This window comes from Schistocerca nitens, chromosome 8 (genome assembly GCF_023898315.1).
Source record: "Schistocerca nitens isolate TAMUIC-IGC-003100 chromosome 8, iqSchNite1.1, whole genome shotgun sequence".
In the NCBI taxonomy this organism is placed as follows: Eukaryota; Metazoa; Arthropoda; class Insecta; order Orthoptera; family Acrididae; genus Schistocerca; species Schistocerca nitens.
The window spans coordinates 560,153,014-560,174,886 of record NC_064621.1 but is presented as its reverse complement, the minus strand read 5'-3'; the positions used below and the strand labels follow the sequence as shown (position 1 = coordinate 560,174,886).

The 21,873-nt window shown below is 46.6% G+C and overlaps 1 long non-coding RNA gene across 1 annotated transcript in view; it reads left to right on the top strand.

Moving 5' to 3' along the window:
- The first annotated feature begins 2,750 nt into the window (after positions 1-2,750).
- Positions 2,751-21,873, top strand: part of LOC126199352 (uncharacterized) — a 54,626-nt gene continuing 35,503 nt past the window's right edge. The window contains exon 1 of the long non-coding RNA XR_007540155.1: positions 2,751-2,853. This is a non-coding gene — a long non-coding RNA (uncharacterized LOC126199352). The remainder of the gene's footprint in view (positions 2,854-21,873) is intronic.

Below are 21,873 nucleotides of genomic sequence, written 5' to 3'. Positions count from 1 at the left end.
ATACAATGCTAACTTCCTGGACAAACTGCAACAAAAGATACTCGAAAAAAGGCCAGGTTTAACAAGGAAGAAAGTCGTCATCCATCAAGACAATGTGTGCCCTCACACACGTGCCGTCACCATGGCAAAATTACACGAACCAAGGTATGAATTGTTGCCACACCCGCCTTATTCACCTGATATGGCTCCGTCGGACTTCCATCTCTCCCCAGAACTGAAAATTTTTCTTAGTGGACGAAGATTCACATCGAAGGAAGAATTGATAGCTGGAGTTGACAATTATTTTTTAGGCCTGGAGGAAACTCATTTTCGAGATGGGATCAAGGCACTGGAATATCGTTGGACCAAGTGCATTAATCTACAAGGAGACTACATTGAAATATAAAAAAAGTTTCATTGATGTAAGTACTTTTTTTCTGTTACGTTCCGAGAACTTTTCAAACCACCCTCGTATTGCTTGGACAGCTCGTCCAGCAGTAACTGTAAGTAGGCCTCACGTTAAGTCAGTCTTGGAAAAGATCTTCCGTGTCTCAGTCTACCTGTTAATTCTTCAGGTCTGGGAGTGTAAAGGAATCCGTGATGGTCTGTGGATTTACTGTTGCCTTAAAGTCAGCAAACAGACATGGCTTTTTGAGAATTACGAAGGTTGAGACCCACTGACTTGCAGAAACTGTTTTGATGATCTCATCATCTTTCCATCTTTGCAGTTGCTGAGCAACCTGCACTTGTATTGCATGATGGACAGGATGTACGCGAAAAAGTCGCCGTTGCACATTGTCTTCAACAGTAACGTATGATTCAAAATAATTAGCCCTTTCTAAACTTGGTTCAAAAAGTTCCCGGTACTTACTATACAAGTCAGAAACATTTGTGAGAAGCAATGAAACACTGATTTATAGCACGCTGTCTTGTATGCACAGGTTAAACAAATCAGACAAATCTAAATGAAATATGTTTGCACTGTTTCTAAATATGAGTACATGAAAACATACACATTTCGCAACTCGACGAAAAATTGCTGGGAAACTGCATATGCCAAGCACTGTAATTTCGTATCTATTGTATGCAAGTGAAACAGAAGTAGGCCACCATAGCTGTTGGCTACCATTCCTGTCGTACGTGTCTTAATTAATAAGGGAAACATTTGTACTCGCGACTAATTGCAATTTAATTGGTCTTTTGAGCCATTCTTAATTGGACAGAAAGTTTGTTTTCCTGTCTATGGACTGCAGCGGAAGAGTTCCACAATGAGGAAGTGCAAGACTTTGCCAGCACTGGCTTTAATGGCATTACTGATAACAGAATGCACTTGTTGACAGATATGCTGCGATTGTTCACTGGCATGGCATCATCTGCTCCTCGAGTCCATGTTGCCTTGTAAGCACAGTGTTTGAATGAGACTTTGCTTTCCACACTGGAAACACTTTGCATCACGACGAGAAGAAACTTTCCGCTCATGATTCGAAAACCACTGAGGACAAGACTTCCTCACAATATTCGTTAGTACACGTCGTGTAGCACGAGAATGAATGTCTTTACCTCTACGTTTACTGATTATCTGAGTCCTATTTACATTCACTTTAAGACTAGCATTAACCTTTGACTGAGCGTCACGTGCACTTTGAAAAACAGAAATACATGGAGCCTCAAAATCTACTCCAGTTGCATCCACAACTGTTTGAGATTCCACAACAGACACAACTGGTTTTAGATCAGGATCCAGCAATTTGAGAATCGCAGAGTGAATACGCGCAACTGTCACTTTCCGCACGGTTGCATCATGTAACATGACATCACTACAACTGTGTCCATAAGAAGTCTTGAACCTACAATATCTTATTAGCCCTCTGAGTTCGGCTATTCAGTGTTTGAAAGTTTGTGCCGACCGATGTGGTCGAGCGGTTCTAGGCACTTCAGTCTGGAACAGCGCGACCCCTACGTTCGCAGGTTCGAATCCTGCCTCGGGCATGGGTATGTGTGATGTCCTTAGGTTAGTTAGGTTTAAGTAGTTCTAAGTTCTAGGTGACTGATGACCTCAGATGTTAAGTCCCATAGCGCTCAGAGCCATTTGAACCATTTTTTTGAAAGTTTGTGCCGGTTACTTCTTGAGTCGAAAAAATTTAAACCTTGCTGCTGCGACGTTCACTTGACTATTATAATGTTCGGTAGTAACTACTACCCTCAGGATGAGAAATGGATCACAATTTAAAACACAGACAGTATACGTCGGCTCCGACCGTCGAAACAAAAAATTGTTTGTGCACCATACTAGTAAGGTTGTACGCAGCGAAGTGGGTCTCCGAAGCGACTGATTTTCCGATCATTCCTCTTCAGTACTGCTGAACGGGCGAAACTTGAAAGCAGCAAGTGGTAGCCGTGCGGCTTGTTATGAGAGGAGTTCTGTCATTTGCTGAACACTGAACATTAGGCTTTCAGTCTGCTGAAACTGAACTTCATTTAGAGACATTCCCTATGGCGGCTGAGAAATGGTTAAAAAGAAAAAAAATAGAATGAGAGATGAGGCAAACGCCAGGCGGCGAAGGCAAGGAAAAAGGTTCGTTCCAGCAGTTACCGGCGGGCTCACGCGCTCGCACAGAGCTGAAGTCGCGTGTGAGCAGCGCTTTGTCCCGCTTGTGGATGCTTGCTGTGTGAGCAGTAACAGCAAGCTGCCAGGCGCCACCTTGAAAAATTTTTCTGCCGCAGCCAAGCAGCCAGATTCGCGCATGCGCAGAGCTGTGAGAGTTGGAGTGGGGGCAGACTCCAATTGCGTGTTCACTGTTCATTCTCTTGGAAGCTGTTGTGGCAGTCAGTTTGCTCTCTTGCTGTTTACGCTTCATCATTGCTAATTGTGAGGTAAGCATTTTTTTTTTAATTCTCATATAAAGTCACCTTTACTAGGAGGAGTGCAAAGGTTCGATGAGATTTCGGGATTGCAACCGGATCACGTTGACTTCTTGCCACGATATTTCGGCGGGCAATCGTCCAGCCATCTTCAGGTGAGTGTCCGTCACTGGAGACTGCAAGTTCCCGGAGTCAACTTTATAGCAAAAAATTGGCGCGTAAACGCATGCGCATTGGCCTCCGTCACAGGAGCGTCCTCTATCTAAACCCGCGCCCTCTGGAGCTATTGTGCTATCTGTGGAGCGCAGGCGCATGCGTAAAGGTGAAAACTACATGTCTGCCCTCTGTCGGAATGCGGGCCCGCGTCGCTAAAAACAGACGTCAGATGTCGCCAGACGTGTCATTATGAATAAATTGTTTTCTCTCATCAGAGGAAATTAGAGAGATCACCGGGTCCCAAGCCTTGTCCAGTTGAAAGCCAGATGAGGATGAATATATATGCAAACTTAAAGGTCAATGTATTTAAAAAGCAGGCTTCCCATTACTGGAATCAAATGTATTGTAAATTCTTAAAGAAGTTCGATTTGAAATAGAGTAACGCACATAAATGTATTTCAGCTGAAAAAGTTGTAAATTATCAAGTCTCATTGGCATTGTTTGTAGACAGTGGAATGTTGATGGGAAAAAGAAGAGAATCCCTTAAGGTCACTCTAGAAGTAGTGGCATAAACGTTTGTAATAACTGTTTACGATGTAAAAGTCTTATGAAGAATGCAAATTGAGTGAAGGAGAGAAGAAAAAATGTTTGTGCACCAAACAGCGTATGTGACGCGAATGTTGAAACGATTTGGCTTGGAAAATTCGAATACTGTGTCTGTAGTGGCGGATCCCAATGTAAGATTGTACGGTACTCAGTGGATGAAAATGCATCAGTCACAGCGACATTTCTATTCAGGGAAGCAATTGGTTCTCTTTTATTTCTCGCAACTATTAGTTGACCAGATCTGAGTTCACAATAAACGCAGCGAGCAGATACTTGCAAAATTATGATGAGAATCACTGTCAAGTCATCATACGCATTTTCCAGTTTGTGCAAGGCATGAAAGTGTACTTTATTCATTTGGGAACAATTTATTTAGGGAATGGAGTATGTTCATCACAGTGATACAGAACACACGCTATGACATGCCCCACAGCATACAGACTACTCCTAAATAAGTCATGTATAATGCTCTACACACACGCCTGCTAATTGAAAACTGTCAAAATAACACATTGCGTAGCCTACAGACATACAAACCACTCGTAAATAATGCAATACATTTACATCCAGAGAGCCAAACAACTCGTAAATTGTCAAAATAATAATCCATCTAAAAGACTCTGCAAACATGCTTGCTATTCATCAACTATCGAAATCATGCACCAGTCTTTATTTAAACAATTAGAGACAGCACAACCATCCAGTGTGTTCCGCAGGAGGTCTGGACTCTAACTGACTTAGTACACACTACCACCATCAGAGAGCGCTGTCGTCCATGACGTCATCTGATGACACGACTACCATTATTCACGATGGCAGCACAGGCCGAGTCCAATCCCCCTCCAGTTCCTGGGAAGAGGTGACGGTCGGATGACTTAGGTTAGTGGAGGTAGCCCAAGTGACCTATCTTCCCGCCATTTTCTTAGGTTAGTAGAGGTGGCCATGGTGTGTTGCATTGTCCTGATGGAATTTGAATTTCCCACCGTTTTCTGGAGGAGGGGAGGGGGGCGGTTGGGTTAGTGGAGGTAGCCCAACTGCCCTTTCTTTCCTGACATTTTCTTAGGTTAGTAGAGATAGCCCAACTGTCCTTTCTTTCCTGCCATTTTCTTAGGTTAGTGGAGGTAGCCCAATTGACCTATCTTCCCTCCAAAATTCAAACTTCCCGCCAGGGGGCGTTGCACTTTCCCGCCACCTTGGGTAATGGTACTTGCATCATCAGCTTACATCACAGCAACCATCTTGAACGACGTCAATCGCGTCATCAGTTGACGTCTCGTGAAGTCACATACTTGCGTCATCAGCTTACGTCACCGCCGCCATCTTGGATGTCGTCATCAGCTAGAAGGTTGTCCCCTGACTAGCCTTTTCTGACTGAATTCTCTCGTATTACAGAAATGGATTTTACACTTTCATGTCCTCTTAATCTTTATTGTGTTGTTTGCTTTGTCTTCGTATTCCACTGAAAAGTTACACAAGTTCCTGGTATTTTTTCCTGCTAGTGTTCTCCTACTATGCAGGCGATATATTTATGAGCAGAAAGGTACAGGGTGACAATTATTGAACTGTACGAGATAAAATTGTCATAGCTTCTGAACAGTTGGCGTTAGAACGTTCAAGCTGCACAATGTCAGCGGGACATGATGGGAATTAGTATGCGCATGAGCACACAACTTGTTGATGTCGGCCAATTTCGCTGTTCGTCGGTGCCAGTAAAAAAAACTGGCGCGTTTGGGAGACCGAGAATCCGTATTTCGCGATCGAGAAGTCCCTTCACCCTCAGCGGGTGACTATGTGGTGTGCAATGTCCAATCAAGGAATACTCAGTGCAATATTTCTTGATGGCACAGTGACTACGGAAGGGTACATGAAGGTTTTGGAAGATGATATCATCCTTATTATCTAAAGTGACCCTGAATTCGACAAGATGCGGTTCATGTAAGATGGAGCCCCACTGAAGCAGGAGAGTGTTTGATGTACTGGAGGAGCACTTTGTGGACTGCATTCTAACTCTGGGGTACCCAGAAGCCACTCGCATGGGCCTTTACTGGCCGACATATTCTCCTGATCTGAACCCATGCGACTCCTTTTTGTGGGGCTGCACTAAAGACAAAGTGTGTAGCAATAACCCCAAACCTATTGCTGAGCTGAAAACAGGCATTCAAGCTTTCAAGCCGCGCTGGGTAGCCGCGCTGTCTCACGGCCCGCGCGGCTGCCCCCGTCGAAGGTTCGAGTCCTCCCTCGGGCATGGGTGTGTGTGTTGTCCGTAGCGTAAGTTAGTTTAAGTTAGATTAAGTAGTGTGTAAGCTTAGCTCCCTAAGATGTTTCGTCCCCTAAGAAAAATTTTTTGTTCCGACACTACAGCGGGTCACGCAGAATTTCGCTATTCATCTGCGCCTCATCATCGCCAATGACGGCAGACATATCGAATATGTCATAACCTAAATCTGAATATCTGCAGTGACATTTACATGTTGAATAAAATGTTTGCCCACCATAGCTTGTAACTAATTTTTTTCGTATAGGTTGCTAATTGTCACCCTGTACTTACGTTTTACATAGAAAAAGCATATGCTGTGCATTAATAACAGCGTACATAGATAAACCGTTCTAATGAAAATTATTTCAGGAGTGTAAAATTCAGAGTTATTTGACGAGAAAAATAATTTTCGATGTTAGACTCCTGGAAATTGAAATAAGAACACTGTGAATTCATTGTCCCAGGAAGGGGAAACTTTATTGACACATTCCTGGGGTCAGATACATCACATGATCACACTGACAGAACCACAGGCACATAGACACAGGCAACAGAGCATGCACAATGTCGACACTAGTACAGTGGATATCCACCTTTCGCAGCAATGCAGGCTGCTATTCTCCCATGGAGACGATCGTAGAGATGCTGGATGTAGTCCTGTGGAACGGCTTGCCATGCCATTTCCACCTGGCGCCTCAGTTGGACCAGCGTTCGTGCTGGACGTGCAGACCGCGTGAGACGACGCTTCATCCAGTCCCAAACATGCTCAATGGGGGACAGATCCGGAGATCTTGCTGGCCAGGGTAGTTGACTTACACCTTCTAGAGCACGTTGGGTGGCACGGGATACATGCGGACGTGCATTGTCCTGTTGGAACAGCAAGTTCCCTTGCCAGTCTAGGAATGGTAGAACAATGGGTTCGATGACGGTTTGGATGTACCGTGCACTATTCAGTGTCCCCTCGACGATCACCAGTGGTGTACGGCCAGTGTAGGAGATCGCTCCCCACACCATGATGCCGGGTGTTGGCCCTGTGTGCCTCGGTCGTATGTAGTCCTGATTGTGGCGCTCACCTGCACGGCGCCAAACACGCATACGACCATCATTGGCACCAAGGCAGAAGCGACTCTCATCGCTGAAGACGACACGTCTCCATTCGTCCCTCCATTCACGCCTGTCGCGACACCACTGGAGGCGGGCTGCACGATGTTGGGGCGTGAGCGGAAGACGGCCTAACGGTGTGCGGGACCGTAGCCCAGCTTCATGGAGACGGTTGCGAATGGTCCTCGCCGATACCCCAGGAGCAACAGTGTCCCTAATTTGCTGGGAAGTGGCGGTGCGGTCCCCTACGGCACTGCGTAGGATCCTACGGTCTTGGCGTGCATCCGTGCGTCGCTGCGGTCCGGTCCCAGGTCGACGGGCACGTGCACCTTCCGCCGACCACTGGCGACAACATCGATGTACTGTGGAGACCTCACGCCCCACGTGTTGAGCAATTCGGCGGTACGTCCACCCGGCCTCCCGCATGCCCACTATACGCCCTCGCTCAAAGTCCGTCAACTGCACATACGGTTCACGTCCACGCTGTCGCGGCATGCTACCAGTGTTAAAGACTGCGATGGAGCTCCGTATGCCACGGCAAACTGGCTGACACTGACGACGGCGGTGCACAAATGCTGCGCAGCTAGCGCCATTCGACGGCCAACACCGCGGTTCCTGGTGTGTCCGCTGTGCCGTGCGTGTGATCATTGCTTGTACAGCCCTCTCGCAGTGTCCGGAGCAAGTATGGTGGGTCTGACACACCGGTGTCAATGTGTTCTTTTTTCCATTTCCAGGAGTGTATTTGGTGCTTAACAAGAAAACAAAATACGAAGGATAAAGCGAAAAGGCGCTTTTACGGTGTTCTGAGTATTATTTGATGTGTTTAAATGTATATATTTTCTCGAGCTAATAAGTGTAGGGCCTATATGTTCCGAAATGTTTCGATGTTTTTCCTATTCTTCAGTTCTCGGAAGTGTAAAGAATTTAGCACACCACTTTTGACAAGTCCTTTCACAATGAATCCTTCTTTGGTCATTAATAAACTATTACCTTCGCTTGTTCCTAGATTTTGTTATTATATTCGATTTTCTTCGATGAAAGGACAGTCCCTTTCAACCTCACTTTCACCACTCAGGTGCTATGCTGCACAACAGACAGCTGTCACAACTCACTCAATTTCGGCGCTGACGAATAAACGAAAACGATCACTCGAAACAGTCGAGAGTCAGTAATTCTGTGACGCGTCCTCTGTGAAGCGCTTTCAGTCGACCGTCGACGAACGTCAACATTTAAACTCCCGCGACTCCGCATTAACAGCAGCCGACCTTCGCACCGTAACAAGAAGTCGAGCGGCGGGCCGTCAGGGTGCGATACTAACGGCCACACCCAGCCAGCAGTAGAGGAGCGCATCGGCCAACGGCGCGCGCCGATCGCATTACGTCACGCATCCACCAACAAGGGAACCAGCCGTACTAAGCGCCAGGATAATGTCGTTGCCTGTTTCGTGTTTGTTTCAAATGTTGTTTGAGTGTCCTCCTAGGAACGGATAAATTTTGTTCTTTGAATCTGCATACATCAATAAAATGTTAACCTTTTATTGAATATTCAGAAGAATTTTGTTTCCTTTTCCGATTCAAGCAAACATCATTTTTTTTTCAAAGTCCTTTCAAATTGTGTGTTAATAAACGTGTTAAGTGACAGTGCTTCCTGTTCTTAATTCTTGGGAGACTTTTCACTGGTGACGAGGTGAAAGACTGTGTGATACACAATTCTTGTTCCAGGAAGCATTGGTTTGGAGCTCTGTTTTCCATGGCAAATTCAACAGAAAAAGTGGACTTCACGCACCCGGTGCTTGTCCTGCTCCAGTAGATGCAGCAAACTCAGAGTTTCTTGTTTGTTTTGGTTTGTTTTGGTTTTAGGGCACAAAACTGCTATGGTCATTAGCGCCCGGTCCGTGACTTAGGAAACAGTAAAAACCGAAAATGGAAACCAGCAGCAATGGGAACGAAACTCAAAAAATTGGAGAAACTAAAAGCAGAAGAAAGGCTTAAAAATCCACTACAGAAAGGGGTTGGTTGTCTCCAAAAAAAACTTCAAATGACTGACGTCATTTCACTGGCACTAATAAACTCGAGAACGCGATCGGCCGAGCGCGTGTCATCTGCTAAAATGGACGATATATCAGGCGACAGCTGTAGACGGGCGGGTAACGGAGTAAAATAGGGGCACTCAATTAAAAGGTGTCTTACCGTCCACAGCTGAGAGCAGTGGGGACAGAGTGGGGGAGGATCGCCGCTTAAAAGATGTCGACGGCTAAAAAGACAGTGCCCTATCCGAAGTCTAGTTAAAATTACCTCCTCCCGACGACGCGTTCGGGAGGAAGAGGTCCAAGCACAGGGAAGAGCTTTCACGTCCCGCAATTTATTATGGGGAAGTGTCGACCAATGTGCGTACCATAAAAGAACAACACGACGACATAAAACGCTCCGTAGATCAGCGAAGGGAATCGATCGAATAGCTGGCCGAAGAAGAGAGACTGTAGCCTTGGCCGCTATATCGGCCGCCTCATTTCCACAGATACCAACGTGTCCTGGGAGCCAGAGGAACGCCACCGAGACGCCCCCCAGGTGGAGCAAGCGCAGACAGTCCTGAATCCGGTGGACCAGAGGGTGGACAGGGTAGAGAGCTTGGAGACTGAGTAGAGAGCTGAGAGAATCTGAACAGATAACATACTGTATCCGCTGATGGCGGCGGATGTATTGGACAGCTTGGAGAACAGCGTAAAGCTCCGTAGTATACACCAAACACTGGTCGGGAAGCCGAAATCGATTTGGGGTGTCGCCAACAATATAGGCACTCCCTACACCTAACGATGTTTTCGAGCCATCAGTGTAAATAAATGTGGCTTCCTTCATTTGTGCACATAGAGCAGAAAATGCCCGACGATAAACAAGTGTAGGGGTACCATCCTTGGGAAATTGACAAAGGTCACGGAGCAGGCAGATCTGGGGACGGAGCCAAGGCGGTGCTGTACCCCAAGTTGTCAAGAAGGTTTTAGGAAAGCAGAAGGAAAGAGAATGGAGCAGTTGGCGGAAGCGGACTCCCGGTGGTAGTAGGGAGGAAGGGCGGCCTGCATACCCTACATCCAAGGAGGCGTCGAAAAAAATGTCATGGGCTGGATTAGCAGGCATGGAAGACAGATGGCTAGCATAACGACTCAGAAGGACTGCTCGCCGATTGGACAGCGGAGGTTCAGCAGTCTTAGCATAAAGGCTTTCCACAGGGCTGGTGTAAAAAGCGCCAGACACTAAACGTAATCCACGGTGGTGGATTGAGTCGAGACGCCGAAGAATAGACGGCCGAGCAGAGGAGTAGACTATGCTTCCATAGTCCAATTTCGAGCGCACTAAGGCGCGATAGAGGCGGAGAAGGACCACTCGGTCCGCCCCCCAGGAGGTACCATTCAGGACACGGAGGGTGTTGAGGGATTGCAGACAGCGAGCCGAAAGATAGGAAAGGTGGGAGGACCAGCACAGTTTTCTATCAAACATAAGACCCAAGAATTTAGCCACGTCCGAAAACGGAAGGTTGACAGGTCCTAAACGTAAGGAGGGTGGAAGAAACGCCTTACGTCGCGAAAATAACACAAACGGTCTTACTGGGAGAAAAACGGAAGCCGGTTTCGATGCTCCAAGAGTGGAGGCGATCGAGACATCCTTGAAGACGTCGTTCAAGAAGGCTGGTCCGTTGAGAGCTGTAGTAGATCGCAAAATCGTCCACAAAGAGGGAGCCCGAGACATCAGGAAGGAGACAATCCATAATTAGATTTATGGCAATGGCAAACAGTACAACACTTAGCATGGAGCCCTGGGGTACCCCGTTTTCTTGGGAGAAAGTACGGGAGAGAGTAGTGTTCACCCGCATTCTAAATGTGCGCTCTGCCATAAATTCGCGAAGAAAAAGGGGCAGCCGACCTCGAAAGCCCCAAGAAAACAGTGTGTGGAGGATGCCTGTCCTCCAACAGGTATCGTATGCTCTCTCCAGATCAAAAAATTTACTACTGTTTGGAGTTTCCGGAGAAAATTGTTCATGATATAAGTGGAGAGAGCAACAAGATGGTCAACTGCAGAACGATGCTTTCGGAATCCGCATCGGGCAGGTGTTAAGAGACTGCAGGACTCCAGCCACCAAGCTAAACGGCAATTCACCATACGCTCCAAAACCTTACATCACTACTCGTGAGAGAAATGGGGCGATAGCTAGAGGGGAGATGTTTGTCCTTTCCAGGTTTCGGAACAGGAACGACGATAGCTTCCCGCCATCGTCTTGGAAAAGTACTGTCGGTCCAAATTCGATTATAAAGGCGAAGGAGGTACCGCAGACTATGGGTTGATAAATGCAGCAACATTTGGATGTGGATACCATCCGGTCCTGGGGCGGAGGAGCGAGAAGAAGAGAGTGCATGTTGGAGTTCCCGCATGGAGAAAACAGTATTATAGCTTTCGCGATTTTGAGAGAAGAAAGCAAGAGGTTGCACTTCCGCTGCACGTTTCTTCTGGAGAAACGCTGGCGGGTAATTTGAAGAGCTCGAAATCTCAGCAAAGTGTTGACCCAATGAGTTAGAAATTGCGACGGGGTCCACTAACGTATCATGCGCGACAGTGAGCCCAGAGACTGGGGAGAAACTAGGCGCGCCAGATAACCGTCGAATCCGACTCCAAACTTCAGAGGAGGGAGTGAAGTTGTTAAATGAGCTAGTAAAGAATTTCCAGCTTGCCTTCTTGCTATCGCGGATGACGCGACGGCATCGCGCACGGAACTGCTTATAGCGGATACATGTGGCCAAAGTAGGATGGTGGCGAAAAACGCGAAGAGCACGTCGACACTCACGTATTGCGTCACGGCATGCCTCGTTCCACCAAGGAACTGGGGGGCGCTGGGGCAATGCGGAGGTGCGTGGTATTCAACGTTCCGCAGCTGTAAGAATAACGTCTGTAATATGTGTGACCTCATCGTCGACGCTAGGAAAGTGACGGTCATTGAATGTCGCTAGAGACGAAAAAAGTGTCCAATCAGCTTGGGCAAAATTCCAGCGTCGCGGGCGCATATATGGCAGTTGAGGCTGCATTCTAAGGACACATGGAAAGTGGTCACTCGAGTGTGTATCATCAAGGGCGAACCATTCGAAGCGCCGAGCTAGCGGAACAGTACCGACCGAAAGGTCCAAATGAGAGAAATTTGCCGTGGAGGCAGACAAAAATGTAGGGACCCCAGTGTTGAGGCAAACTAGATCCGCTTGATGGAAGACGTCTAGCAATAGTGAGCCACGTGGACAAGGATGTGGAGATCCCCAAAGCGGGTGGTGGGGATTGAAGTCCCCAACCAGCAAATAGGGGGGTGGAAGCTGACCAAGAAGATGAAGGAGATCAGCTCGTGCCATTGGTGTGGACGATGGAATGTATACAGTACAAAGAGAAAAGTTATATCCAGAAATGGAAAGACGGACAGCGACAGCTTGGAAGGAAGTGTTCAAGGGGATTGGGTGATAATGGAGAGTATCATGGAGAAGAATCATGAGTCCTCCATGCGCTGGAGTGCCTTCAACAGAGGGGAGATCAAATCGGACAGACTGAAAATGGGGGAGAACAAAGCGGTCATGGGGACACAGCTTTGTTTCCTGAAGACAGAAGATGACCGGCGAGTAGGATCGTAAGAGGATCGACAATTCATCCCGATTGGCTCGAATGCCGCGGATATTCCAGTGGATAATGGACATAGGGTGAACAGAAAATGGAGGAATGTGACCAAGGTTGCCGTCAACTCAACGACTGCTCAGAGCTTGCGACCGGCAGCATGGAATGGCAGTCAGCCAAAGGCAGAAGAACCTGATCCATAGGTTGTTCAGGAGCAGCTCCTGTCACCAGCGATCGGCCGGTTGATCAGCCACCAGCAGTGTGCCTCGGCGACACAGAAGACGGCCGCGGGCGATTACCGCCAGGTGGTGCTGTAGATGAGACACGCCTTGGCGGAGAAGGAGATGAACTGGGTTTCTTCGTAGCCTTCTTTGAAACATGATGTTTAGATGAAGGAAGAACCGATGGTTGTGAAGTTGGGGTACGTAAAATATCTTCATGAGTATGCTCTTTTTTCGAAGTCTTGGTGTCTGACTTTTGGGCTCGAGATTTAATAGAACCCGATGAAGGGTGAGCCATAGAGTGGGCAGGCGAAAGTGGGGAGGTTGAATGGGCGATCTTTGCGCTGGCCGATCTGACGACCGTGGCACTAAAGGTAAGGTCACAAGTCTGCGTGGCCGCCTCCTTTATTGGCCGAGGAGAGGCAAGGACAGTGCTGTATTTTCCTGTCTGAGGCACGGTGGGCTGTCGACTGGCGAATAATTTTCGAGCAGCAAAGGTCGACACCTTTTCCTTCACTCTGATTTCCTGAATGAGCTTTTCGTCTTTAAAAATGGGGCAATCTCGAGAGGAAGCAGCGTGGTCACCCATACAGTTGATGCAACGAGGGGATGGAGGTGGACAAGCACCCTCATGGGCATCCTTGCCACAAGTAACACATTTGGCCGGATTGGAACAGGACTGGCTGGTGTGATTGAACCGCTGACACCGATAGCAACGCGTAGGGTTTGGGATGGAAGGGCGAACGGAAATTATCTCATAGCTTGCTTTGATTTTCGATGGGAGTTGAACTCTGTCAAATGTCAAGAAAACAGTACGGGTTGGAATGATGTTCGTGTCAACCTTTTTCATGACTCTATGAACTGCCGTTACGTCCTGGTCAGACAGGTAGTGTTGAATTTCCTCGTCGGACAATCCGTCGAGGGAGCGAGTATAAACGACCCCACGTGATGAATTTAAAGCACGGTGTGGTTCCACCCGGACAGGGAAGGTGTGTAGCAGTGAAGTACACAGCAATTTTTGTGCCTGGAGGGCACTGACTGTTTCTAACAACAAGGTGCCATTTCGTAATCTGGAACAAGACTTTACATGACCTACAATTGCGTCGACACCTTTCTGAATAATGAAAGGGTTGACCGTGGAGAAGTCATGACCTTCGTCAGACCGAGAAACAACAAGGAACTGTGGCAACGATGGAAGGACTGTCTGTGGCTGAGACTCATTTAACTTACGCTTGTGAGCTGACATAGTAGAAGATGAGGAAACCATTGCGAAAGTATCCCCCATGATTACCGGCGTCTCCGATGGCGCGCTCCTTCCTTGTGGGGGCCCTCACTGAGGGCACTCCCGCCTTAGGTGATTGTTCACACCTCAGGTCACACCTCCCGACAAACGGACGGAGGGACCAATCGGCACTTTCGGAAGGTATCAGCTCGGGTAATCGCCCCTCCCTGGGTCTGGCCGTTACCAGGGGTATGTGCGTGTCCTACCTGTCTACCCAGGGCGGGGAATTACGCGTTACCCCGTCACCGGCTACGCATGGAAATGCGTGGGTCGGCCTTGAGACACGCACAGGGAGGAAAAAAGAGAAAGGGAAAGGAAAGAAGAGAGGTCTCAAACGCCATCGTGGAGAAAATGGCAAAGAGAAGAGGTAAGGAAAAGAGAAGGGTAGAGGAAGGACGAAGACTTGCAAGTGGAGAAAGCAAAGAATTTGTTACAGTTTCGAGCGTCCATCTCCGGACGTAGGCACAAACCATACTCCCAGAGGGGGAGAAAGGGAAGGAAAGAGCCAGAGGTGAGGGGGGGGGCGAAGATGGGGGATGGGAAAGGATGCGGAAAGGGAAGGTATGCAGCCCAGAAAGGAAGGAAGGCCACATTAGCTCGGGGTCCCGTGCTCGCTACGCACGTATCCACAAAAGAGTTGTGGACACCCTGGGGGGAGCAAACTGAGAGTTTGCTAGCACAGCTGGAGACCTTCACCCGATCCACCCCTCTCATCTCAGGCCAGCTCATGCAGATCACCTCATTGTTGTGCAATATCCGCCAGCCACCCCAGCCCTTCCTGCCATCCCTCCAGAACGTGCAGCCTCGGGAATGTTACTTCGCACTGCTCGAATAATATCTCTTTGTCGAGGAGGCGACAGGAGACACAGAGCGCCACACCTTTCTATTAGGTAGTGCTGGCACATTGGTGCTTAATCTCATCGAGTGGCTTTATCCTGAAACATGAGCTCTGGTCTCTCTCATACACCACCTTAAAAGCTAGCCTCGCTGAATACTTTGACTCCCAGATCCACTTAGCCTCAGAAACCTACCACAAATGGATTGGTTATCTTGAAATCCTCTCCCGAGTGGAAGTTTTCTCGTTCCAGTGATCAGTGCCGTCAGCCATATGCCTCTTCACTGGTAATGGAGATAGTGCTGGGCCAAGTGCCCAACAAGGCTCTCGCCTATGACCTTCTGAAACTCGAGGATTCTTTGCCGGATGCGTGCCTCCCTGTCATTGTGACCTAAGAATAACCTCTCTGCTCCTCATTGGCATGCAGGACCCAGCTTTAGTGCTTGCCTCACAGCGCCCACCAACTGGCCACCCACCCCAGTGCCAGTTTTGCAAACATAATAAGAAGCCCCCCAACAGGCCATCATTAGCAACACCTTCCCTCCAGCACACGGTGCTTCATTCACCACCCCCACCAGCAGAGTTACTTCCATCAGACCAAGTGTGCAGTGTGTGGCAGAACGAGACATAAGGCTGAAGAATGTTGCCCTTCCTGTCGACTATGCACATGTCGATCAGCTCGAACAGGACACGCGCTGGGCCACTCTCGGAGATGTAGATGTTGCGTCCACCTGTCTTCGTCCACCCGTCTTCCACTGACTGGATGGAGCTGGACGTGCAGCTCAGTGAGGCTCTGGTCACCCTGCCGACTGACATAATTTTGGCAGTCACCATTGTCGACTGGGACACATACAAGCAAGAAGGGGTGCCTCACTCCATCATTTCTCCATACCTATCACGAATTTTTGCAGTAATGTGATTTCCATCAATGGGGTGTTTCAAGAAAACATATTGTATCGGGCTATCTACATCATGGCTCACATGCAAGTGGTTGCTGCTCTGGGCACATAGGATTTATTTCACACTATGGAACTTGGAATTCATTACACAACACTGGCAATGAGTCATTTCAGCAGTTTTCTCAAGAAATTCCTCCCCCTCCCCTCATCTTCTCAGCTGGCTTTATGGAGGAGGGTGGGGGTACAACAGCACTGAAGACATCATTATGCTGTTCCACGCACTGGAAAGCCAGGACTGTGCCTTTTGCCCTCCAGGACAGGCTACATGAGGAACTCCAGCGCCTGCAACAGGATGATGTTCTTTCACCCGTTCCAAACAGTAGATGGGCAACACCCACTGTCCTGGTCGAAAAACCAAATGGAGTGCTCCATATGTGTGCCAGTTTTAAGGCTACCATTAATTCCCAGGTGGTTGTGGACTCCTACCCCACACCCAAGATGAAAGATATTATGGCACACCTCACAGGGGGCAAGGTGTTTGCAAAGGTCGTCCTGATAGGCGGATTTCTCCAACTCCCTGATCGATGAAGCATATATGGAACTGTTGGTTCAGCCTTTTCCTTTACAAATGTTTACCATTTAGCATTGCAAGTGCATTGGTTATTTTTCAGCGTTATCTGGAACAACTCCTCCTGCTGATCCCTGGGATGGCTAATTACCTCAGAGACATCTTAGTCATAGGAAAAACTGCCACAGATTCGAGGGCCACTTCAAAGGCCTTGTTTTCGATATTCTAGAAGATAAAATTGCACAACATTGATAAATGTGAGTTGTGTCCATCAGGTTGAATACTTACTCTATGTCTTTAAGGCCTCTGGCACCCACCCCACATCCAACTATGTCAAAGCAGTCAAGGAGTTGCTGACTCCTGTGAATGTCAAACAACTGAAGTCTGTTTTGGGGCAGATCATTTACTATCTCCACTTTATCTGCCATAAAGAGACAGTGGCAGAGCCCTTGCTCTGACTTCTCAGAAAGTGATCAGTGCAACGTCAAAGCAGGCCATCCTGAAACCAATGCTTACAATCCTGTCACACCATTGGTCCTAACAGTGGACACATCCAACTGTGGGGTGGGGGCAGTGCCGTCTCATGTCATTGATGGCACAGAATGCCCTATTGCCTTCATGTCAAGATGCTCAACCACACCCAGAAGAACTATAGCCAAATTGAGAAAGAAGCCCTGGCGATAATTTTTGGCATCAAGAGGTTTCACTACTACATCTATCGCCTCCAGTTTACTCTACTTATCGATCACAAACCACTCCTCCCTCTTCTTTGGGTTTCAGCAGCAATACCTACAATGACAGATCACCACCTAGAGCGATGGACCCTCTTCTTTTCTAGCTATTCCGATGATATGCAATTCACATAGTTGGGTCAACACGCTAATGCCGATTTTTTTACTTCTCTGTGCGTGGATGCAGACCTTGAATTCAACTGTTGTGGTACTTAGAATTTTTCTCCGTCTATTATTTTACTTGTCTGTTTGTTGCTGGAAAATTCACTTCCGGTTGCGCAACCTTCCTGATAAGCACTTCCTGTACAGCGTTAGCAGTTGTTCTTAAAATAGATATTATGTCCAGTGTTGTGGTACTTAAAATTTTTCTCCGTCTATTATTTTACTTGTCTGTTTGTTGCTGGAAAATTCACTTCCGGTTGCGCAACCTTGCTGATAAGCACATCCTGTACAGCGTTAGCATTTGTTCTTAAAATAGATATTATGTAATCCTGTTTTCTGCAGCACTACTTTTCCATTGGAATCCATCCTCATAAAGTGGCACATGTCTCATGATCCAGTTATCTGCAAAGTCTTGATGTGTATTCTTTACACATGGCTGGCGAATCAGAAGCAACTGCAGACTTCTAACCGCTAAGCCTTCTGGAACAGACATCATGAGCTCTCCACATTTCGAAGTATCCTGTTGCTCCAGGGGAAAAAATGGTCTCACCTGAATGATCATGCTCACCTCTCTCCAGCAGAGGACCCTTAATTTCCCATACATTTTCCATACCATAGCCATCAGGAAATCGTCCTCACCAAACAGATGGACTGACATCACAGGTATTGGAGAGTGATGGATGCAGCCATCTGTACCATGGTCTCAGCATGCACGCCTTGCCAAACCCAGCAGGCTGCTTGGTGTACAGATATTTTCCTGGGCCTACTCTCCCCACCCTGTGGTCCAAAATACACCTCTATTTTACCAGGCCCTTCATGGGGTCCTTCTATTCCCTTTATTTCAAATTCAAACACAAATTTAACCATACGCTAGATGCAATTTACATAAAAGTAGACTTTTCCTTAGACGTTTCTGTCTCAGTGTCTCGTGTGCGTGACGACAAATGAGTTGCTGCTGTCAAGCAGTTCCGCGCCTGCTGCCAGGGGCGCCACGTTTTGTATATGTTCTATGATTTCTTCATGTTGTGTATTCCTTGATGTTTGACTTTTGATATGCTTTTGTTTGTTCCGTGTTTAGTTGTCCTGTACTTACTGTCATTCCTGGTTACGGTAGTATCAAGTATCCTTCTTTACACGAAATATTCTTACACTCAGGAACGTAAGAATATTTCGTGTAAGTAGAATATGATCTGTTTTATGAGACAGAAAACAGAGACAGTTATTCATCAAATGGTTCAGGTGGCTCTGAGCACTATGCGACTTAACTTCTGAGGTCATCAGTCGCCTATAACTTAGAACTAATTAACCCTTACTAACCTAAGGACATCACACACATCCATGCCTGAGGCAGGATTCGAACCTGCGACCGGAGCGAGCTATTCATCAACATAGAATTTTAGTCCACCTCAATTTCTAGCCTCAGACAGAAAACGTTATTTCAAAGGTTGGTCAGCCCAAGTAACACTGATCTCTGCATGTGGTGAGCCTGACGTGATCTGAGCTGACGAATCTGACCTGAAGTAGGCTACACCACTTCTGAATCTGTTACTTTGTGAGATGACCAGCGAACCAACAGTGCCATTACTACTTCATAGCAGGAAAACCCATACGAGATGCTTACATCGGAATAAACCTGGAGAGTTGGAGCAATACAAGAGGATTGAGTACGGCAGGTACTGACACAAGAGGTCATCAGTGATAGCAAGCTGTCACAACATTTACGTTACTTATGGAGCAAGGTAGACATGGTAACTGTTCTGGACAAACTGCTATGCACCATATGGAGCAGTCGACTTCCACCACAGGTCAAAACAATCACAGTGTCGCAAACGAAGATATCATTGGACGACGCAGCAGAGGTCACAGTTCGCATCCAAGAGTCCATCACAAGTGCTCAGGTTGGAAATGGGGACATGTTGTTGTAGTTCCGCCAACGTAGTAGAAACGACAATGTCAGCAGTAGCGGCGGAATTTTTTATCGGAAAAATTGGGAAGACTTCACATCATACTGGAACTGAAAGAAAGACGAGGATTTTGCTGCTGCATTTGAAAACTACATATAGGTACTGCAGTTCGAAGGAGATATGCATCTTTCAGGGTGCATTCATGACTGTCACCCAAACATCTCTCTCTCCTCATTATTTTATACCATCCAACAGAGAAACTATGAAGTTCATGCAACCAAACTTCCCAGCTCCATACCATTCATTGTAATAGCACTTCGCTAATGTCTCCTGATAAAGAACTTGATAAGATTTTACAGTGACTCTCTCTTCCAATATTTCGAAAACAAATACAGTCTGCATGTCGGCATCGAGCAAATGTTGTGATCCCATTAAACATACACATTTTGCTTCATTGGAGCACATAGCAGATGACCGATCTAGCCCTTACAGACCTTTGTACTCGATGGAGACCATATCCGACAGACTATCATTCACAGTAGAGGCTTTCTGGGTTATAAGTCCATAAGCAGTTTTATAAACAGTTTTATACATTGTTTTTTTGCTGTAGCACAGCCAAGAAGAGTGTGACAACAGCTGTGTACAGCGTCATACATTTTGTTTTCTTTTCTGCCATGACTTCAAGGTCTCTGTCAGGTGCTAAACGGACATTAATACGTTTTGATCCTTTGGCTATCACGGAAAGATGTACACCGCACTGTGTAAGGTAAGCTGCTCCCACAACACACACGGGATCGTAGAAAAAAATATAAAGGCGAAGTTTCTTATTGACAAAAATTGGAAGGCATTACCACAAATGGAAACAGGAATAGGTAATCAGTACATTCCAATACTGTGCTTTCGAAAGAGCATAAAACATGTTCCACACTGTCACAGCTGACTAATGTTGGTGATAGGGACCAGCATTCTCATGCCAGTGTTGTAACTACCATTCAGTGAAATTCAGTGAAGACAGTTCCGTACCAGTTTTACTCATGGTACCCATCAAAGTACACATGATCTCTCTAAATGTGTGCTTACTGAGAAGGTTAGCACTCCTTATCGCTGTACAACAAATGTGAGCCTGAAACATTTGACAGTGTTGTGTTGATACAGCTGATGGTTAAGAAGAAGAAGAAATGTGTAGTTTATGTGATTCAGACAGATGGAGTTTGGAACACTTTCTGTAAATCACTTATCATATCAATTCTCAAGTATGGTTCTAGTGTGTGGAAAGAGAGAAATTACCTTAGAAAATAAACACACATTCCTAAGACTACATGGTTCTGCACTTAAATGCACTATAATGTTAAAGCAGTGTGGTTTTCCGATATATTACTCGTGTGGGAATATATTGCCAACACCTCACATACATCCACTCCTGAAGTTTTTTTACCTCACTCACTATGGCAAGAAACATTAAGATGATAAGGCTACTAGCTTCTACACCAAAGAAGTAACATAGATTCTTTGCTATACATGCACGGTGTAGCTTTCAGGAGATGCACAGTGCCAGTAGTGGGATGAGAAGTTTCTAGTGCACTTTTGACATAAAATTGATATGAAAATTAATTAAATTGTGACAGCTGATTGATTTATGACCTTCACCTATTTTACTGCTAAGTGGTATATGACCCTCTGGAGTAAATTTATGAAATGGGGGAATAATTCATTCTTCTGAGAAACCCCTACCCTATCCCTCTCCCCCCCTCCCCCTCACCTTTTTTCAGGAATCCCCAACCTCTTTCCTCTCCCCCTCGCCGATAGAAGCACACTCTTGATATTAAATTAATTGACTAAGTAATTAAATCGATAAATAAATTAACTCCTTCTGTTATGGGAAATATTCCATCCCTCATACCCCCTCACCTCCTCCATCTGGAAATTGGTGGGAAAAGGGCTCAGTCTGTGCTGGAGAAGAAGGATCTCATGGTATGAAATTTAAGACATTGTTAATTACATAGCAAAGGATATACTGTTTATTTATAAAATTCTATTTTCAGGAGTTGGACCTCACTTGGGAAAAGGTCACATCCAGAAACTACGTCGTAATTATGTAATTACATTGCTGCAGACTGGAGGTGTCGTCTTGTTGGAAAATCTTCGTGTGTGTGCTCACCTTGACATGCAGGGATCGACTGAGTTAGTGCACAATGCCACCACCAGAGGACGTTCCATCCCCCACCCCTCACCCCTTCCCTCCCCTTCCCCAAAGAAAAAGTTCTCTGTGCTGGTGAAGAAGAAGTGTCAATAATATATTGATGCATATTCTTTATTTAATCAGTCTGCAGAAGACCTCCCCACTTTGGTAGAGCTCACGTCTGCACCACACAACCCTACTTCCCATGACGTAATAAGTGTAACCACTGAGGAATGGAATGAAGTGCGGTATACTGGCCGCTGCCTGGGTCTCACACGCATGTCTGTGTCGCCTGGGCGCAGCCATATAGGTCAAAAACCGACCAGTGTCCTAATTACAGATCATGATGCTGAATACCTCCGACCATGGACCAGTAAAGGGCTTCAGTAAGGTGACGTGGAAGGTTCGATAATTTTTCACTCTAACATTTGTTTCAACTCGTGCCACACAGCAGGTCATTGGGATAGTAGAACATTATAGGTTTTGTGGAAGAAAATG